The following is a 21,245-nucleotide window of genomic DNA, read 5'->3' as shown; positions in this document are numbered from 1 at the left end:
ATAAGCCAGAACTTCCCCTTCCCCAGCTCCTCCCATATTTGAGTAAGGTCTAATTCCTGTAATAATTTTCTTATTCCAATAATAGTCATAGTGGCTCTGATGAACCCAGATGGCTACATCTCTGCTCAAAGGTCACTGTGCTGGTAAGGATCTTCTGACCACACTGTATAAAATTAGTAACCCCTCAGGCTCCAGTACTCTTTACCCTCTTTACTATGCCTTACCTTTCTCTGTGGCCATCTGCTATGTGACATATTTTTTGTATGTTTCTTTGTTGTCTCTTTCACCCAGAGACTTTGCCTGTTATGCTGCAGCCTCAATGCTTAGCGTAGTGCCTGGTACTTGTAGGTATTTTGTATGAATATTTTGTATGAATGAATGAATGAGTCTCTTACTTTCATCTTATGTTCAATAGGGTTTTATTAGAAAAAAAAGTTCTGTTGCTCAAAAAATTTAAAATCGTTCTACTGGACTCTTTCAGGAACTGGGCATACAGAGATAAACAGTGTCTACTGGCACATAGCATGTGTTTAGTAAATACTTGTTGTATTAATATAAATGAATGAATGGGTGAATGAATAAATACATAGCTTTTACCTAAAGGAGCTCATAGTAGCCCCAGATGTTGGAAGTTAGGACATTGAGAAAAAAAAATACTAGAGGTTCACAAAATATATTTTGACCAAATATGAAATGGCTAAGTGTCAAAATCAATATCTGCTTAAAGCATAATACTACCATCACAGAAGAGGAACTTCTGAGAGAAAATTTTAAATATTATTATAAATTAATTATCCACTTATTCAAATTTCTAGTTTCAAACTTTAAAAGTTTGATAACAAAGGGTAGAAACAATGATTTCTCAGCACTTCTAGCTATCCTATTTTTAAGCTTCTAAAAAGATTTTAGGTTCAAAAAATATAACATTTTCCTTAAGCTGTTTAGCTAAAGAACTCTCTCAGTACTCTTACAGAAACATCAACCTACTTCCCATTATAACTACTTGAAAATTTGAAAGAGATATTAACAGCTTTACAAAAAACATTGACTGTGGCAGTATTTTACTCTTTTGATAACAGACATTACTGAAATATAGATTGACAATCATACAAAGCACAATAGATTTTTTTTACTAAGTTATTTCTAGAATGATTATATATGTTTGAAAATAGTTAACCAGATATTAAAAATTAATCCAGAAGACTTGCCCTGTTGGAATGACTGACATCAGACATGATGTTGACCTAGGCAGCCATTCAATCACTGGTCACACAACAATGGGTGCCAGAAATGATATCAAACGGGTCAAAACCCAAGGTCCAGCTGAAGCTGAAAGAAATATTTGGCTCAAATTCTGAGACCAACACTAAGCTTTGGTGCATTCCTAAATGATACCTTGCATTTTTACATTTTCTATATTTGAGAGTTTTTGCAGACTCTCATCTTCTCAGCAACACTGGTGGGGGAGGGTGTAGACAGGGTAGCTCTCCTTTAACCCATTTCATGAATGAGGAGCCTGAGGTTCAGAGACTTGAAGTGAGTTCATGACATGGCAGGAACTACCAGAGCTGGTTTTCTGACAGTATTTTCTGGGTTCTTTGCTCAGTGTCCTTCACTATCATAACCAGTGTTCCCTGAAAAGCAGAACTTAAGGCAGACTTGAGTATGGGTAGTTCTTTGGGAAGTGATCTTAAGGACCACTTGGAATGAGAGACTGAGGAGGGACACTAAGGCAGGGGTGCACTACTGAGTTCACTACGGCTTTGAACCACTAGCACTTGACCCCATGAGACTTCTGAGGGACATTATGGATTGCATATCTGACGCATTTAAACACTGGATCAATGGTGGCCCTGTGGGCTTCAGCCTCCAACCCCGGCTTTCTTTGTTGCACATATGACAGTGCCCATGGCTTTCCATGGGCTCCCCAGGACAAGGCAGCAGAGAAGCTCGTGGGACAGGAAGTGAGAACTATGGTGTCAAGGGCTGATTCTACAACCAGCGTACCTGTGTCAGAATTCTAGCACTGCTATCTGTGTGACCCTGAGCAAACTATTTAACCTTGCTGTGCCTGTCTCTCTATCTGAAAAATGGGATGAGAGGAACAGTCACCTTATCATAGGGTTTTCCTGGTTTAACATGTAAAAAGTGCTTAGACATATGGGAGATGCTTGGCGAGTGTTCGCTGCCATGGCAGGGGCCAGAGCGTGTGGCTTTTGAAAGTCTAGTTTAGGATCTGCCCTGAATGATGGAGGCAGGGTGCTGAGCAGCAGAGTGATGTGGTCAGAGTGTGCTGTAGGAAGATCAGCTACCAGGATGTTCTGGATGTACTCAGAGGCCCCAGAATTGAAAGCAGGGGGCTTTAGTGGATGCCCACCTGTGAAGCTCTGACTGACAGACCCCACCGTCACAGGTACAACCAACCACATTCTCCTCAAAATCAACAGAGAGATGAAAAGAAGTTCCTGGCCTTGCCTGCCTGGGCTCAGTCCCTGAGGATATGGATATCAAATGACAATGGCCTGGTGCTTTGGAGACTGGAAAATAGAAGGAAGCCTGCTGTTTACATTATTTAGTAGCTTGGCATGGTTGAAGGAACACGGGATTAGACTTTCAGATTCATATTTGTGCTCTGGCTTCAGTGACCTTTGGCAAGTTCTTGACTTCTCTGAGCTCTAAGAGAGTCTATAAAATAAGGAGACTATGTCTACCCCATAGGGTTTTTGAGAATTAATTAATTTTTGAGATAATGCTATACAGACCTTGGTACAATGTAGGGCTCTTAGTAGGCCTTCAATAAATAGAGTGTTTTTTGGGTGCCTGGGTGGCTCAGTTGGTTAAGCGACTGCCTTCGGCTCAGGTCATGATCCTGGAGTCCCAGGATTGAGTCCCGCATCAGGCTCCCTGCTCAGCAGGGAGTCTGCTTCTCCTTCTGACCCTCCCCCCTCTCATGTGCTCTCTCTCTCTCTCTCAAATAAATAAATAAAATTTTTTAAAAAAAATAAATAGAGTGTTTTGAAGTGGATATTAATATGATGATGTTGATGATGATGATGATGATGATATAGGCTTTTGTAAGGAATAAAACGGATGAGGTAGTGCATCATCTAGCATGGTATTTGGTATACAATAGGCTCTTAATATCGGTTTGCTTCTGTCCTCCCCTCCCATGGGCTGCTTGCCTTTTCTCTGGAGTCTCTGTTGCCATGACAGTCAACACTTACACACCCCATCTCTGGCTCATAGTTCAGTGACCAAGTGTGAATTTTCATTGCTCCTCGGTTCTCCAGTGCCCAGGATGACAAGTTAGGGAACACCTTGGAGGTTCCCACTGACTTCCCAGCGGCATTACCTCTCAGTGACTTGCACAATATCAGCAGCAGTTTCTCATGGACCCAAGCCCATGTGATTTCAGTGGGACATGCCACCCCTGACCAGCCTGGCCTGTCTCAGGACAGTTCAGAGAGAACCTGCTCTCTTACAGATTCTCAGCCAGAGCTATGCTCAGCCATCCACATCTCAGCCTGTCGTTAGACTTTTTTTTTTTATTATGTTATGTTAGTCACCATACAGTACATCATTAGTTTCAGATGTAGTGATCCATGATTCATTAGTTGTGTATAACACCCAGTGCTCATCACCACATGTGTCTTCCTTAATACCCCCACTGAAACCCTGTTTGTTTCCTGGAGTCCATAGTCTCTCAAGGTTCATCTCCCCCTCCAATTTCCCCCCCCTTCATTTTTCTCTTCCTTCCCCTAATGTCCTCCGTGCTATTCCTTATGTTCCACATATGAGTGAAACCATATGATAATTGTCTTTCTCTGCTTGACTTATTTCACTTAGCATAATCTCCTCCAGTTCCAACCATGTTGATGCAAATGGTGGGTATTCATCCTTTCTGATGGCTGAGTAATATTCCATTGTATATATGGACCACATCTTCTTTATCCATTCATTTGTTGAAGGGCGTCTCGGCTCCTTCCACGGTTTGGCTATTGTGGACATTGCTGCTATGAACATTGGGGTGCATATGGCCCTTCTTTTCACTATATCTGTGTCTTTGGGGTAAATACCCAGTAGTGCAATTGCTGAGTCATAGAGTATTAAAATAGCTCTATTTTTAGCTTTCTGAGGAACCTCCATACTGTTTTCCAAAGTGGCTGTACCAGCTTGCATTCCCACCAACAGTGTAAGAGGGTTTCCCCTTTCTCCACATCCTTGCCAACATTTGTTATTTCCTGCCTTATTAATTTTTGCCTGTCGTTAGACTTTGAGAATAAAGCCCATTTTCTTTTTTTTTGTTTGTTTTTTAAGATTTTATTTATTTAAGAGAGAGAGAAAGGGAAGGAGGGAGAGAATGCACTTGCAGGAGGGAGGGGCGGAGGGAGAAGCAGACTCCCTGCTGAGTGGGGCTCAATCTCAGGACCCTGGGATCATGACCTGAGCTTCATGAAGGCAGACGCTTAACCAACTGAGCCACCCAGGTGCCCCAAATAAAGCCCATTTCCTATACAAAAGCAAGGACTAGTTTGAACACTCTTAACTTTAGTGTATGGCTTTATATTTCTAAAAGTCTCTTCCCATCATTAGTTGCTTTTGTAAGCAGATTTATTTATCTGCAGTTGCTAAATGCATACTCAATATTGGGATACACAGTTCTGTGTTAAAATATCTGGTCTTCAAAAAAAAAAAAAAAGGATCTTGCAAATTCACTCACCAGAGTGAGAGTGAGGAGTTAATTGAAATCAGCTGGAGCACTAAGAGCACGAAGGGCTTTTACTGTTTCTGCTTTTACAGGCAGCCAAAGCGGTTAGTACAGGAAGTGCTCAGAGCGCTAGACCTATAGCCCTCAAAGGAAAAGGTTTGCCACATTTAGTTTTTCATTTGGCAAATATTTATTGAGCAGCTATTACATGCCAGGCATTGGTCTAGGTGCCAAAGATAAAAGGGGGAACAAATAGACAGAAAATTCTTGCCTTCATGGAGGGCATCCTAGAGGCGGAGACAGAGATGAAACTAAGTAAATAAGTAAAACATAGGTGTTGAATAGTAGCAAGTATTAAGAAAAAGATTAAGCAGGCAGGGGTTGTAAACTGTTGGGGCTGGCATTGTGGGCAATTGGCGATGGCCTTGGTGTTGGGGAGAGGGTTGGAGTGTGCCGAGCACTCTACTGGACATTGTAGATACGTAGATGAATACGGCACAATCGCTGCTCTCTTGGGAATGTGGCAGGAGCTGTGGGCTCTCACCCGAAGGTACCCGGTGCAGTGTGAATAGAAGTGGCATGAGTCACACCCAGGAGTGCCTTCTGTGTGTGCCCTTCCTCCGTGCCCTCCCCCTGCTAGAAGGACAAATACCCGAGCTGCCTTGGAAGGCAGGTAGGTATGGCAGTTCCCAGAGCCAAGGTCAGCCTGAGTCCTTGTATCTTGCTAGTGCCATTCTATTTTGGGGTCTAGACGCTACAGCAGTTTAACACTAATTTATGGAGCACTTATGTAATGTATCTCTAGAATGAAATAACATTCTTCCATTCATTTATGCGGCTGATTGCTAGGTTTTATTCACATGGAAAAAAAGCTCCAGTAGCAGAGAAAAGGAATGTTTCATTCTTTCAGCAGTGGGTGGGTCAAGTTGGGAAAGGGGTGACAAGGGAACAGATATTTGAGCTGAAAGAGAGTGAACAAGAATCAAGAATTCACTTTGAGGTGGAAAAGGGGAAAGGGCATGATGAATTGAAGCCACAACTTGAATAAAAGCCCAGAGGCATGAAAGTGCCTATTTTGTGTGTTCTCTGTGTGTGTGCGTGTGTATGTGTGTGTGTGTGTGTGTTTTAACTCCCTGTAATCATGAAGAAAGGAAAGAAAATGGCATAGTCCTAAACTGCTGTTCTCGTTATCTCACTTTGATTTTATATTTATAAATATATTTTATATTTACTACGATGTAGTAAAAAAACAATGTATATGTTTGAAAGCTAAACATAGCTTTTATTAACGTTTCTAAAGATTTCAAAGATAGGCCTCACAAGGTTGTAAAAAATGTTTGATTCTTTTCAAAGTGTCTGAGTGTTCTCAGTTATGGGGTTTTAGACAGTAGGTTCAACTATAAATCCACTTCTCTGAAACCTGAATTTAATCAGAGCTGAGATGGTTTCTAAAAATAGACATCTATAGTTGCAAAATACAATTAAAATGACTACAAGGATTACATTTTTTTTCTTTTTGGCATAGACACAAAGGGATAGGACCCTTCTCTAGCTGTCACACAGTATAATTTATATTAGTACATATTAGAGACTGCATATTCCATATATAACACAGCCTGCCCATTTCCTGTTTGTTCGAAGCCACCACTCCTTGCACTCTACCGCCCAACTGCATGTCCAGCATGACCATGAGCGTTTCAGGAACCTGCAAGCCAGGTGCTATGTATCCTTGTTTTACGGATGGGGAAACCGAGGCACAGAGGTTGAATACTTGTTCAAGGCTGTGTGATCACTGAGTTTTATAGAAATTGGATGTCTATATGACCCCAAAGCTCACTTTATTAACAACAACATTCCTTCTTTGCTTTTCCTTCACATTTATTTTTCATTTCCAGGGTATATATTTTTAAACCTTGTTCAGGTACTGGAGATATCAGACTATTATTTTGGGGATTATGTGTTGAACTGTCATGTTTTCAAAACATCCATCAACAGCAAGTATTCTTTTCCAGTTCTGCCCTCTGGGGCCACGATGACCTTTCTTTGAGCTGCGTCTTCAATATAGCAGTGTGTCTCAAGTGTTTCTTGGTACAGGGCAATTTCCTTTGGCCCAGAATTACCTTCCTGGGTCACAGGACACCCAGCTTGTGCAGGATTTCAAGGCATCCATATATCTGCATAAATCTCCCTTAAATCTCTGGGTAAAACAAGGTCAACTCAGTCTTAATTTTTTCTCTAATTTTTGGGTTGAGTAGTTAAGCTCTGATAGCTATTGTCAGGAGATTGGTGGGCTTCCTAGGGGAAAAAATGCCTCAACATTTTGTATTCTCTATCAGGGTTGGAAAGTGATAAGGAGGGGCTCAACCCTGTGTATGATGCCATGTTTATTCTCCTTTATTTTATCATCACCACAAGCTTAGGAGGCAAATAATATTATTTCAATTTTTACAGATGAGGAGTCTGAGATTCCAACTTGTCCACGGCCACCCAGTGAGTGGGTGCTAATTCTGGAATTCAAATGGAAGCCTGTCCGATCCCATAGTCCAAGGTCTTTTCACAACTTGATGCTTGAATGATTAGAATGAATTGTTCTATTTAAACCAATTCCTGTAGCCTATTGTTTTCCAAACTCTGGAGTCACGAAATTGATTTTATGAACTGTTACTGGCATTAAAAATAATGGAATAAAAAGATGACTGTGCATTCCATATAGTCAGGACAAGCATTGTTTTTGTAAAACTTTTGTTTCAGTTCTATATTCACACATGTATCCACTTGTGCCTAATAATGTGTGGCCTGGCTGGCCTGGTAGAAGCATTTTCTCATGAGCTGCAGTCAAGAGTTCTCTATTTCCCTCCCACACCTCACCCCCGTGTGCTCTGGTCCAGACACTAACTGTCCTGTAGACTTTGCAAGTTCTCAGGTTCAAAATGGATCTTCGTTGTTCCTTGGCAGCCCTGGGCTTCTTTGTCCCAGGTAGTGTGTCATGATCCATCTCATCATGGTCATCCCCATCGATTGCCGCTTTCTTAACGATCACATCTAATCTGATTTTTAGTTATATCAAATTTAGTTATGAACTAAATCTCAACACTCTTCCTTTCACTCCATCCTCCTCTGGTGTTGACTTTGGAGACAAGTGTGCAGTTTAATCCAAACCCATATCCTGGGCAACTAGATACCCTGCCTGCTACTCTTCCTTTGTTTTTCCCTTTTTTTGCAGTGCTTCCAGAGTTTATCCCTTGGATTATTCACTATTATTAAAGAATTGAAGAATTCATTCGTTTGTATTCTTATTTAAGATGGATTGAGCAGACAGCACATCTGAGCATATTACCCCCCTGTTTAAAATCCTTCCATAGACCTCATAGAGAGCAGAGGCTCCACAGAGGGGTGTGTGGGTGTGAGTTTCTCAGAAGGTGCTCAAGGCAATGCTTTGGAGTGTAGGAAGAAAGTATTCTCATATTTAGTCTATCAGTAGAGAAATAAACACAATTTCTAAAAATATAAATACACACATGTTACAGGCATAGACTTATTTCTCTTTTCTTTACAAAGAGGGGGGTACAATCAAAATGTTTGGTCACGTAGCATGGACCCGTGTCCACAGGCTCCTTAGCTTTCCATGCAAAGCCCATTGCAACCTGGTGCCAACTTTACTTTCCAGATTCGTGTCTGGTTGTTCCCTACTCCTTCTCGCCTCCATTTGCACTCTCTGCTCCAGCTATAATAAGCTAGCATATTTTCTAGATTTGAAGATGTATTTTTTCATATTCTAACATTTCTGAGATGTATTTTGTAGTTATTGTTAAAATAAATTTGCCAGGGGCCAGTTAGTGAAGTAAGTCATGATAAAGTGGTGCCCGCCTGCCTCTATGTGTGTGTGTGTGTGTGTGAGAGAGAGAGAGAGAGAGAGAGAGAGAGAGAGAGAGAGAGAGAAAACACAGCCTCCAAATCCATTATATCAACCTCTCCTGTTTTTGAAAAAGTTACCATTCAAGGGCTAATTCCTATCTGTTAAAGGCTTCTAGCCACTTTGTGTATGTTTTAAGAAACAATTAGTGTGGTAGGATATAAAATAATAAGTAAAAGGATATAAAAATCACTGACAATAGTCATCTGTGGATAGTAGAATCGGAGGTGACTATGTTTTCTTTATACATTCCTATATTCAGATTTTGTGTAGTGCTCACACATAAGAACATATCATGTACATATCCGTATAAAGGATAATAAAATAAGTGCCCAAGCTTCAGTTGAAGAAATAAAAGTTCTCGATGCTTTTGAAGCCCCCCGCCCCACCACCACCCAGTGTGCTCCCCTTTAGCTATGGCCCTCTTTTCTGCCAAGGATAACCATATTCGATTACCTAGGATTTGTCTTCATCATTATGTTGCTTTGCATTGTAGATTATTACATTTGTATGCACCCCCCAACAATATACTGTGAACATTTATATATTGGGAGCTTTGTAATACAGGCGTCAGAACACACATAAAGGTGTGTGTTATTCTGCAACTTGCTTTTTTCACTCCGTGTTATGTTTTTGAAATGTATCCACAATGGATGCATGAAGTTGTAGTTCATTTCTTCACTGCTGCCTGGTGTTCTATAGTGTGAATTCCTACTTAAATTTATCCATTTTCTGTTGACAAACACAGGGGCTCTTTCGAGTTGTTTTTCTATTACCAACAATGCTGTCACGAATCCTGAGAGTAACTCCTGCTGCACATGTTCAAGCTCTAGGCGGTGCCTTGGGAGAGAAATGGCCAGTTCCCCAGGTATGTGTATCTCCACATCACAAGATTATGCACTACAGGTTCCCTGTGTGATTACACCAACATCCAGTGGGCTATCACCAGCGTATGAAAATTCCCATTGCTCCTCACTAGCCAACTTTCAATATGGTGCTACTCGTAATTTTTGCCCATCTGTGAGTACAAAGTAGTTATTTTGGCTTTAATTAACATTTTTCTGTTCGCTAACAAGGATGGACATTTTTATATGTTTATAGACCATTTGTGTTCCTCTGTTTATTTTTATGTGGAAGGTCTATTCATGTCTTTTGCTCACTGTTTGTTTATTAGGTTACTTATTTCTTTATTGGTTAAGAGAGAATTCTTTAATGTATTTGGAGAATAATGCTCAGTAAGTTATTTATATGGCAAATTTCTCTAGTAGTTCACGGCTTGTTTTTCCACTTTTTTACAAGCTCTTTTGACAGAGGCTTTTAATTTTAATGTAGTCACATTATCAATTGCGTGTGCACACGTGTATGTGTGCGTGTGGGTCTGTGATTAGTGCCTCCTGGCTTGTTACACACTCTTTATATCAAGATTATAAAGCCCTTCTTCTATAGTCTCCTTTAAATTTTTAAAGTTTTATTTTTTATATGGAAGTACTGAATCCACCTGCATAGATTGTTATGTATGGTGTGAGGTAGTATCCATTTCATATTTTTCCCCGTAATGGATCCCCAGTATTCCTGGTACCATTTGCTAAGTAGCTCATCTTTCCCCGATATCTGCAGTGCTGCTTCTGCCATGAACCAAATTTCCATATACTCAGGAAAGTAGCTTGGCTCTCAATTCTGTCATGTAGATCTGTTTGTCTATCCTCGGGCCGTGTCATGACTGTCTAATGGTTTCGTAAGCATGCTGGTAGAGCAAAAGTTCATTCAAGGTGGGGGAAATCCTTTAAAATTTTACCAGAAAGTTCTTGTTGGGATTTGGGTTGAAACAATTTGACTCTGTAGATTACTTTTAGGAAAATGACATCAGTATGATCGAGTCTTCCCATCCATGTGCATCGTAAAATTTTTATTGTTTCTTTTTTTTTGACATTCTTTTGAGTAGTTTTAGAATTTTCTCCATGGAATTTTGGTACAGATTTTGTTATATTTCTCAAGTATATAGAGAGTCATATATATCATAGATATGACATATAAAATATTTGTATATGCATTTTGTGACTGGATAAATACTATCTTTTAGGAAGTTATTTATTCTAAGTGTTTCTTCAATCTAAATATTCAATTGGCTTTTGCATATTCATGTTTTATCCAACTATATTATTATTTGCATTTTTTTCAGTTTTTGATACAAACATATACCACATCTAAGAGTATTTCCTATTATTATCCTTTTTATTTCTTTATCCTGACTTATGTTGGCTACGACAAATATTGAAGAGGAAACCATCCTTTTCCTGCCTCATAGGAAACGCTTCCAACATTTTACCTTTAAGTATGTTTTACTGTAGATTTTTGATAGATGCCCTTTAGCAGTAAAGTGTTCCTTTCCACTCCTAGTTTTATAAGAATTTTTAATTGTAAATTTTCAAAGTTTATTGAACATTTAAAAAATCTAACAAGAAGGATGTGAGATTTCTCTTTATTATTAAATAAAGTAAAATACGCCATAAATTTTTTAAAATGCTAAACCAAACTTGCATTCCTGGGATTAATAAATATTGTCAAACTGCATTATATTTTTTACTCCTCGATGAAACCAATTTGAAAATACGGAATTTGGAATATTTAAATCTGTTCGTGAGTGACAACAGCCTGTAATTTTAATTTTTTTAATACCATCTTTGTCTGGATTTGGCATCAAGATTATACCGACCTCATAAAACTAGTTGGGGAGTATTCCTTTTTCTGTTCTCTAAAAGCATTTGTATAATACTGGAATTATCTGTTCCTTGTGAGTTTGGTAGAATTCACTTGTAAAACCATCCATCTGAGCCTGAAATTTTCTTTGCGGAAAGATTTAAAGCCAGTCTTCAATTTCTTCATTGGTTATGGTAGTATTTAGGCTTTTTATTTTGTTTTGAGTCAGACAAAATGAATGAATCCCTGAGAAATATAATAATACAATAAAACTAAGAGAAGGTTAATTTTTAGTATTTCATAATTCAGTGAAGGGGAGGAAATCTAGGAGTATTATCAAATAGGAAATGCCAATAACATTCTACTATTCTCAGGTGCTTCTAAAAATTATACTGTCAATCTTAAAGGTAAAAATGAGGTCAAGATGTGGAGCGCATGTTACAAAAAGTTGTGAGTCACTATGCTATGTGTAACTCCTCATGTCTAAAAAATGACTCCGAAGCATGGATGCTGAATGTATAGAGGACAGGGAAACTCACTGTGATATAAAATAAGAAAATGGTTTATAAGGGTGGGGACACATATATGCTATTATGGGTAGATAATTTTTATATGTGTTTATTTAATGTAATAAGTCTTTCTATTTTATCCCCCCCTTCAGAAGGTATAATTAGTGGTATGTCTGAAAAGCCAGGAGTTCTTGGAACCAAGGAAATATGGTCTTTGTTATTCATAACAATGCCTTACTTCTCATATCTATACTTCCGAGTAGCAGTTTCCTCTCTCCTTTTCAGTTTTTTAAGACACAGTTTAAATCCAACGTCCCCTCTGACAACTTTCTGAATGTTCTCTATGGATTCATAAAACGCACCCTATCGATAAGAATAAAAATAAACCCTAACAGAAATTTCTGTTGTGAGGTTTTGAGTCATTCTTCCTTACTATAGTAGGCTGGGAGCTCCTTGCAAAGGGGCCATGTCCCAATCACTTCCATGTATCCCCTCCATACGGCCATGTCCATCCCATGGCAGCTGATTATTTTTCAGTCCTGTTTATTAGAAGAATAAGCTGTGCTTGTGGTGATCTCGACTTCCCAGATTCTTTCTTAGCTTATCTGGATGTAATCAGAGCTCCACGGCAGAAATGAAACTGAGTGTCAAATCTTAGCAGACCATTTATCTTTCTTCTTTTAAATCCCTCATTATCTGGCTATTCAGTTTGGTAGCTGAAGACGGAGGAGGGGGGGAGTGGCAGGCTGTTCTGTCTCTCCCCTTTTCACCCTGGCCAAGGTCTCACTTATTCTTGTCTGGTCTGATGCTGTTGGATAGGATCCCCGTGGGTCCAGTAACCAGACCTGTGGTGTAATCTTACACCTAATTAGACAATCACGCGGCCAGCCCTGGCCCCTGCCATTTGAAGAGTGATTTATTTTTCTTTGCTGTGCTCAGGAAAAGTAGAGACGGCAAAGTCATTGTAGAAGGCAAGCCACTCCTTCCCTGGCCCCCAGTCATGTCCTCGCACTCCCTGCCTCCTCTGGCTCTTCTCTCTGGAGGCCCTGCAGTAGATGACGGTGGGTGGAAGGGTGGTCTCCCAGTGTGGCATTCTGAGGGAGCCAGGACCATACCTCTGTCCTCTGTTGACCTTCCTCAACATGGGTCTGTTCTCATCATTCTTCCACTGAAAAATCAGAAGATAACTCCACAGAACTTTCTAGTTTGTATAGTCCCCCCTTCAGGGTCTAACCTCGCCTCTCAGACTATGACTTCGTGGGCTGAATGCCATGCAACTGGAAAACCGTGTAGTTCTTCAAACACAGCACTCCATTTCCAGTGCCCTACTCTGAGCATAGCGTTTCTCTGTCTGGAATGCTCGTTTCCTGCACCCCCTCCCTCCACATTTTTCAGATAGTCAGCTCAGTAGGACTCTTCAGAATTCTGTGTCTCCTTCACCTGGAAGCCTTCCATGACTCCCCAGTCTGGGAAAAGTTCCACTCTTCTTTATTCTCACTGCATCCTCTTGTCCCATTACCTAAGCACTTGGATCACACTTTATTGCAATTGTTGATTTACAGGTCTTCTCTTCCCAACAGAGTATAAAATTTCAGACACAAAAGTGAAAATGCTGTCAATGTGTCTAATACCGAGTACCTGGACAGAGTAGTTCCTAGGTAAATATTTATATTAAATAAATTAATTGGTCAAAGAGGAGTTGAAGGGAGCCCAGATATTATGTTAATTATACTTGAATTAAAAAGAAATGAATAAAATTATTATCTATTAAGAGCAAAAAACCAAGAAAGATGCAGAAATGGGGCCAGGGAGAGCCTAGGCATAAGCGTTGTGCACGCGAGGAGGTACACTGACCAAGGTCAACCAGGGTGCTTTTTAGGAGACACCGTGGCTGCTGGCTGATCCCAGGACCAGGATCCCTTTTAGTGAGAAATAATGGAATGACAACTTCATATCCTACAGGGAAGAGTCAATATGGATAGAAAAGGAACCCACTTTAAGGGGAAGCAAGTTGGTGCGTCAAGTTGGCCTGTTGTCCTCGCCACCAAGAGGAGCCCTGACTGGGAGACCTCTTGCTGAGGACATGGGATGGGGTGGATGGGTGTCCGTCAGAGGGTCTGGAACATCAGAACTGAAGTTTGATGGACATTTGAGAGGCACAGGGGGAGTTTCGGGAGAGGAAGTCTGACAGAGAGCAGTTGCCCAGAGTAGGTAGAGTACTACTCCTGGGACACAGGAGGACCCTGTTTGGAGAGCAAGGACTGGAATGGGACCTCCACACAGGCCTGGAGTCATTTCTGAGACCCCTTTGCTCGACTTTCCCCCCGGGCTGGCATGGCCTGGGTAAGCTCTCAATAAATGTTGGTACCTAGTGTACCAGCCACTGGGACAAGAGTTTTATACGCATTCTTCTGTTCATTCTCATGATATTTCGAAGTCTATCATACTGTAACGTCCATTTTACAGAGGATGAATCAGAAATGTAGGAAGGATAAGCTACCTGTTGCAAACCACACAGTAAAAGTGGTGGAGCCAGGGTCTGAAAGCAGGTCTCCCTATGCCAAGGCCCCTGCATTTTAGCCTTGCTTTATGCCTCCTTCGCACACAGGTCACAGCAGACTTTGGTTTGAGCCTGTCTGATGAGGACTCTCCAGCTTTCAGATGACCACTTTAAGAAGACGCATATTTTCCCATGCCCTGGTCCTCTGTGTGCAGCCAGGTCAGGCTGGACCCCGGAGGTGCCCGTTGACTGCTCCCAACCAGTGCTGCCAAGAGACATTACCAAAATGTGAAATGATTTTCTTTTGGTGGAAAAAAACATGAGTAATAATAACTGGATTCCAAAAGCAACAATTTGGACTATTTTTTGTTCTTGAAGAAATGTTAAACTTGAAAGGGCAAGGCTCTTAAATTGCTGTTTGAAGTTCAGACTCCTTTTCAGCCTTTCAAACTTGAAAGGGTGAGACTAGCATTGAAACATGTAGGACACGCATTAAGTCTGGGTCACCCTGGGAAGATGGAAGTGCAATGTAAGGGGGAAGCCGAGCTCCATTTTGCTGGTTACACTGATGCTTTCATTTCCCCAGCTGCCAGAGTCTCCAAGTTTCTCAAGGGAAGCAGGAAATTTTACTACAAATTTAATTTATTTTCACTATAATTTCAAAAGCCATGGTTATTCATTGAGGTGGGCTGGGTCCATTGAAACTACTTGCTTGCAGAGGGAACTTGGTCAAGATCCTTATTTTTGCTGGGCCTCAGTGTCTCCTTCTGCCAAACGAAGAGAGTGGTACCCACACGATGGGGCCACTTAGGAGGGGCCATAAGATAGGGAATAGGAAGGCTCTTTAAATTGTAAAGGGCTCTTTAAATATAAGGGATTATTATCACACATTTTTCTAGGCTATGTTTTCTATTAAGGATGTGGTTTTGGCCTGCAGAGATGGCAGCCAAGGACATTCATCCACTCAAGAAATATCCATTGTCATCTACTATGTATTGCTCATCATCATATCAGAAGAGCCTAACACAGTGACTAAGACCAATGCCGTGCCTTTCCTTATGGGGCTGGAATCTGGCTGGAGGTGCAATTCATTTTGCTGGAGAAGTGTATAATAATAAAAATCCTGCATCATTGGAGATATATAGGAGTATGTAGAAGCGTCTTCCTATTTAGAAATTATTTTCTTTTGGAGGAAAAAATGGGGAGTAGGAAATGCTTTGCATTCTGGTGTTGTTATGGGCTGTTACGGGCATATCCCCAGCAAACTCATATATTGGACTAACCCCTAGTATCTCAGAATGTGAAGATTTGGAGACAGGGTCTTTTAAAGGGAATGAAGTCACAATTAAGTCACATGGGCAGGTCTTAATCCAATATGACTAGTATCCTTATAAGAAGAAAAGATTAGGACAGACAGGCACAAGCACAGAAGAAAGACCAGAGGGCAAACCTGTGAGCCAACTTGAGAGGCCTAAGGAAGAACAGCCCCGTCGACTCCTTGATCTTGGACTTCTAGCCTCCAGAACCATGAGAAGATAGATTACTCTTGGTTAAGCCCTCTGGTTAGTGATACTTTGTTATGGCAGACTTAGCAAACTAGGCACTTAGTAGACACTCAACAAGTATTTTTGGAGTGAATGAACAAGTAAATGAAAATGATACTTAGCTGAGATCTGGTCCATGGGTAGCAACGAGGCAGGGTAAAGATGTGCGTGAGGAGGGAAGAGGGGAAGGCCAGGATATTCCAGGCAAAGGCAATGGTATCTGGAAGGCATGGAGGCTCTTGAGAACAAACTGTGTTCAACACATGCTACAGCATAGAAGACATGGGTGGGCTGGCAGCAGATGAGGTGTGGGGGTCGTTAGGGACTGGGTCAGGCTGGACCATGTAAGCCCGGCCAAGGGGTGACTTAAATACCTCCCAGGGCCCTTATTGCCCCCACCCCCCCAGATAAGATGCAGTCACACATCTTACGCATATGTTGTATGTTATGTAACATACAATTCACTGAGGACTATTACTCTAACTACCACGGGCTGGGCACACGAATTATGTCATCTAAGCCTCACAACAAACTTATGGGGTTCTATCGTGGCATTTCCTTTATAGACGAGGAAGCAGAGGCACACCAAGATTGGATAGTTCCCCTAAGAACAAATGAGTTGGAGGTAACAGAGCAGGATTCCAACTCACTTATTTAGAGTATGGGTGTGTCAGTGCAACCGTTAAACCTCTTCAGGACGTACCCAGCTCTGGCCGGGGCACCTCTCACTGGGACACTGGGAGGCCTAGGTCCTCAGAGTTTGGGTTAGGAAGTTGTCAGGAGTGAAGGTGTGTTCTAAGTGCTTCGTGGGATGTGTGTGTGTGTGTGTGTGTGTGTGTGTGTGCGCACATATGCACAGGTGCATGCACACCTGCAGCTGATTACACGAGAAGAGTCTTCCGTGGACATGAGGGCTGGAAGTGAACCTTCCCGCTGAGGTGCCGTAGATTCTGTCAGGGAGAAGGAAGGTGCCATGGCCCCAGGCAAAATTCACAGCAGCTGGAAAAGTCCATTGTAATCTGGGTCAAGAGATTATTGCTTGGATGCTAGCGGGAACGTTTTTCCTTACCTCTCCCATCTCCATGTGGAGGGTCTCCAGCGAGACTCCCTGGCCCCTCTCCTCACTCCTCCCTTCTCTTCATGCAGGGGAGGATCTCCCTCTGATGATGGGTGTGGGAGTCTGTCCTGCTCAGTTTCCAGCCCTTCCCTGCCCCCCGCACCAGGATGGTGAATTGAATCTCAGGCTGAAGTGTTGTTGACTTCTGACCTTTTGACCATATCTCAAGCCGTATTCTCCAATCTAGCTTTTACAGAAGCTGATGCTTTTCTCTGCTATGTTTATCTCAGTTGGCTCTGAAGTACAAGAAGAAAGGCACATTTTCCCTATCCCTTCAAGCCCTGATGAATTGGATTAAAAATAAGGAGGTTTAGATGCTCTAGTTAATCCTCGACCTGTGTATTTTTTGCCCCCTCCTTACATTTTCCAGAGGTTTCCTCTCACCCAATGAGAGTGGGGATCTTGAGAGGCGTTCAGCCTGTAAGCCACCTGTAGATTTAGTTCCAGGTATTTTCCCTGTGAAATATTTTTGATACCTTTGCATGAAGAATGCTGATGAGAGAGTAGATGACACACTGACCGTCCTATAAAGCAGATATGTGTACAAGTTCTGGGAGAAGGAGGACTGGGGAGGGTCGGTGTCCTGATGATCCATTGCCCCCTACTAATGGTCTGTAACAGACAGCCACAAGCATTTATTAGTCAGGAGCTAGCTGGGGATCAGCTAGGCAGCTCTGCTCACCTTGCCTGGGCTGGTCTGCCTGTCTGGGTGTCGGCTGGCTGTTGGCTGGCCCAGCATGGTCTCAGCTGGGGTCACTGGGGTGACTCTGCCTTGCTCTGTAAGTCCCTTATTCTCAGCAGACCAGTCTACACATGGCCTTATGACCATGGCAGAAGTGCCACGAGCAAGAGGAAACGTGGAGGGCCTCTGTGGTCTAGGCTCAGAGCTGGCACACCATCCCTTCAACCTGATTCTGTTACCAAATTGAGTCATATGGGCTGCAGAAATGTATTTGGCCCTAAGGAGCCAAACTCCAAAGTCTAAAGGGTAGGGAGGAGCAAAAAAGGGGGCATTTATTCCATCAGTCTAGCACAGCAGGGGAGAGAAGCAATCCTGGTCAAGGACAAGCCTCCCCTCCCCCCACCTGGCACCCTCAGGGGCAGGGTGACATGGATGGAAGAGCGGAGACCCCTGCCTGGGGCTGCTTTCAGCTGGACGCCCGGTTTGGCTCTGTCAGCAGTATCTGGCTGGTGTCCATTCCAATGCGTCAGCGCCTGGGCTCTTCTGGTCGTTGGACCTTTTGAATATCACCCTTGCCCGTATCCATCCACTAACCAAATCTTAGGACTTTTTAATTCTTCAAGACTTCTATTACCCACGGCCTCCAGTCCATAGCTTTAGGGAGGTGTCTTTTTTAGCCTGGTTTCCTGCAACAGCCTTCTGACAGCTCTCTGTCTCCCTGGTCTGCTCTCTCCTGGTCTCATGCTATGGCCAGAGTTGTCTTTCTAAAACACTCCGTCCTCTGTTGCAGAGTTTTCATCAATTTCCGTACATCTACCTATTACCTGTCCATTTGCAGCCTCATCTCCAGGGACTGAGATCATTACTGCTGTTTCAAACCACGGGACCTTTAGTTGTACCGGACCCTCCCAGCCTCCTCCCTTTTCCATCCTTCCAGATGCGATGTAGCACCCCTTCCTCCAGGAAGTCTACCTTCCCTTCTCCCCGGCCAGATGGAATGAGGCTTGCTCCCTGTGCTGCTATAGCCAGGCACGCTTCCTTTAGGATAGGATTTAACGCACCTATTACACTGGCCTCTCTACAGGTCTGCCTCAGGCTCCACACTTACGCCTCTGGTGGGGTGGGACTCCGTCTTCCCTGGGTGCGTATCCACAGTACCCCCGACAGAGCCTGACGTTATAGGTACTCACCAGATTCCTTTGTTTCAATGAAAATCGGTATTCACACAATTCACACACGTGCACACGTGCACACACACACTTGCACCCTCCTCCCCGCTCCCCGACCCCAACTCTGTCTCTCTGATGTGTCACAAACACATACATACCCCAAGGGTTCATGCAGGGTACTGAGTAAAGTAATTGAAAACTTCTGCTTTGATGTTTTTTTATTTCAGGAAGCTACTCGAACAGAGGGTAATTATTGCTGTTAATAGCAATAATGTCCCCATAATCTGGTTACATGTCCTATTTCATTTTAACGATCACAGCAGCTGTCTTTAAACAAGTCTGGACCGGCCTCTGGGGACAGAGCTTCCTGACGCATATTCTCCTTGGTCTACTTACTCCACTGCTGGAACGTGTCTGAGGAAAAGCTGAAGGTGGGGGGGGGGGGGGCACAATCCTCTCCACACCCCCTGGTCTTCTAGAACTTTCTGGTGCTTTTCCACAGCAACTCCACTGTGCCGCAGGAGAAGCAGATAGGATTTCTGACTTCATCATCTCCCTTGCCGTAAGGAGCAATGAGATGCTTTCTGGAGGGAGGACCACAAGTCCAAGAGAATACGTCTCTTCTCTTAATCGGTAGCTGATAACATGGAAACCACCAACTGTATCAATGCCTTGCAGCCCCTCTGATCTTTTTTTCTCCCTAAAACTTGCTTTAAAGGAGGATATGGGCTGCTTCAGATGGTTTCACTTTAAAACAAAACACAGGATTCTATGCCCTGTACATTTGCTAAACATTTACTAAACCGATAGCGGCGGGCTCCCTGGTTCCACATCTGCGCATGCTCCCCCTGGCTGCCTGGTCTGGGGCTTCCTCTCCAAGCACGCTGTTTCGGTGCGTACCCTTGGCTCTGGAGCCAGCCTCATCTAGATTCCAGCCCTTTCTCAGCCACCCACCAGGTTCTGGGATCTTAGAAAGGCTCTGGATCTTTCACGTCTCTGAATTTTAGTTCCTTATTTGTAAATGTAGATAAAAATACCCATCTTATGTCATTGACCTGAAGATTAGGCAGAGGCAGCCTGGGCCATACAGGTAGAAAAGGAATGCTTCTGATCCTTTTTTTTTTTTTTTTTTTTTTTAAACCGGTGGCTTTGATGAGAGAGACTTAATGATCCGATTAAACACACCTGGGCAGAAAAGGCAAATTTCAGAACTCCAATGAGGCAGGAATAATGTCTTTGTGCAAAACAATAGATTTCAGCTAAAGGTCATCTTTCCCAAACTGCAGGGGAACAGGGATGACCTATTCGTCAATGGGGAGACTCATATGGGAGAGAAAAAGATATCCTGGCATTTTCCCCTAGCTCTTTGCACCTAACTGTTGAAAACAGCTGTTTTCAATATGGTAACAATTTAGGAAAACAGTCAAAAGGATACCTTGGAAATTTTAGTCCCCGCATTATGAAAAGACCCACAGGAGGAGACCCGTTGTCTTTAACCGGGTCATTTCATTTGATCCATGGTGGGTTTTATTTTATTTTATTTTTAAGTGAAATAAACCTTAAGAAAAATTATCGTTCTGCCCACACATTTTTATGCATACTTCCTGGCTTTAAAAGGGCTGGCTCTATAATTGAAGCAAATATAAAATATATAAAACAACAAATGAAAACATGTGCTGGCCCTACCCATGGGGAGTTCTTTCTTGACAAAAAGTATTTCCAGGGAATATTACAAAATTTTCAAGCCACATGAGGTAGCTCGGGTAGGACATGGAGACCATCTTCTTTCTCTTACACAATATTATTGATGTTCTGCTCTATAAATATAAAAATGTTTGTTTATATATTCATTCTTGTCTCCCTAAGTCTTTTGCCTCAATGTTACGAGCCTGTGGAATAAGAGAAAGAAAGAGGCTTTGGAATCATAGTTGAAAGCATTGCCTCATGGACAGGGGTTTAAAAGTGATAATAAGTCCCCCTCTCCCTACAAGTTCTGAACCAATTGAGAAACAAACACAAAAGACAGAGGGATGAGGGTAAAACTTCAGGCTTCATCGGGGTAGTGTTGCCTTGGATGGCAGGGCTTGGACCTGAGGCCAATTTGACTTTCTGTTATTTTTTCCATGAACAGGACTTTGGATGACACATTCGAGAGAGTGTGAGTCTACAGAATGGGCAAATTCTTACATGGCCTCGTGCAGGAAGAATCACTGCCCCTCAACCAACTAGTTTCAGTAGCAAAGACTATAGATCAAATCTCTTAACCCCACCTGGTCTGGAAACATAGACTGGTGAGAGTCAGACTAACTACTCAGCTACTGGATGAATCATTCCTTCTCCATCAGGAAGAATTGAGTATGGTGTAGGGAATATGGGCTACCAGTTGACTCTAAGGCAGGCAGTCTC

Source organism: Halichoerus grypus, chromosome 5, assembly GCF_964656455.1.
Source record: "Halichoerus grypus chromosome 5, mHalGry1.hap1.1, whole genome shotgun sequence".
Classification (NCBI taxonomy): domain Eukaryota; kingdom Metazoa; phylum Chordata; class Mammalia; order Carnivora; family Phocidae; genus Halichoerus; species Halichoerus grypus.
This window is presented reverse-complemented; position numbering follows the sequence as displayed.